At 37.7% G+C, this 1,384-nt stretch overlaps 1 pseudogene; it reads left to right on the top strand.

Annotated features, from left to right (window-relative positions):
• The first annotated feature begins 535 nt into the window (after positions 1 to 535).
• LOC144548447 (small polypeptide DEVIL 4 pseudogene) lies at positions 536 to 809 on the top strand (annotated as a pseudogene).
• The last annotated feature ends 575 nt before the right edge of the window (positions 810 to 1,384 follow it).

The raw sequence follows: 1,384 nt of genomic DNA, 5'->3' as shown, positions 1-1,384 counted from the left end.
TTATGCACAAAAGTGACAAAACTGAGAGAGAGAGAGAGAGAGAGAGAGAGAGAGAGAGAGAGAGAGGGAGAGAGGTCTGTGCTCTGCTGTCCCCTGCCCTGCACGGCTGCACTGGTCCGAACGGCCAAAACAAAAGGGACCTCTTACTCTCTCCATGGGCCGCACGTGCACGTGCATCCAACCCCCAGGCCCCCAGGAATAAATAAGGATCCTCTCCCTAGTTACAAGTTAGATCTAATCCACCTCTACCAGTTCTACTTCCCCAATTAGACGGTTCTGATTATCTATTGTTTAGATCAACGGTGTAGATGTTCTGTGACTATCAATCGCTTTTTTTTCATTCTGTCCAGTCAACACACTACTCGATGTCAATGTCGATGTCATGTGTGCAATTAATTGTTTTTCTCTTTCTCTCTTTCTTTCTATAAATATCATCCATCCGCACGGAGACGGAGCAATCATAGCAAAGCATCTTATTTTCAGATCTCTCTCTCTCTCTCTCTCTTTCATATATCCCTCTCTAGCTAGATCTGTAGACTGTAATCTTCAATCGAAGGAGATGGATCGAATAATGAAGCAAGGAGGGAACATGATACTGAAGCAAAGAGGAGGAAATGGAATGAGCAGAGTAGTCAAAGAGCAGAGAGCCAAGCTTTACATCATTCGTCGCTGCATTGTCATGCTTCTATGTTTTCATGACTAATCTTTATTTAATCATATATAGATTACCCGGCCACTTCTTCTTCTTTTTTTATTTTTCTTTTTTCTTTTTTCTTTTTTTGGCGCTAGCTCATCAATGGCGTTTTTATGTATGTACATAGTTAGTTATCTAAGATAGTGTATGTAGTATTAGCTGATCAGCTAACAGTGACAGAAGAGCTAGCTAGCTAGCTAGGTGGCTCTTTGATTTTTGATGTAGTACTCTTTCGTGTTCGCAAGGACAAAAAGAAATGGAAATTATATATTAAGCTTTGATTAACTTCTCTTCTAGAGACTAGAGTTACTTGTTCATATTCATTTAATTTGTTGCTTATTTCAAATTTATGCCCAAATTTGTTGATTGCAAGATTCTTTGGTCTAATCGAATGATGCATGGATAATTTGATCTCTTCATTACAACAATTTAGGAGAATTAAAGCTCTTATCAATTAATTGTTCCTTCACAGTAATTAATTAATTACAAAATTGAGAGCATAAATTGTATTCATCCATTCCGGGACCACATACTCTTTCGTTCCATGCCATGTTCAATCCCACTTCGTTCCGGCCGGCCAAAACGGTTCAGAGATTTATGGCTGAAACACTATAAAATTAATTAATTATAAAAATGATGCCTAAATAAATGAAATTGATAAAAATATATATGTAGGAACATTAATTTATG

Source organism: Carex rostrata, chromosome 33, assembly GCF_964058835.1.
Source record: "Carex rostrata chromosome 33, lpCarRost1.2, whole genome shotgun sequence".
Lineage (NCBI taxonomy): Eukaryota > Viridiplantae > Streptophyta > Magnoliopsida > Poales > Cyperaceae > Carex > Carex rostrata.
This window is presented reverse-complemented; position numbering and strand designations above follow the sequence as displayed.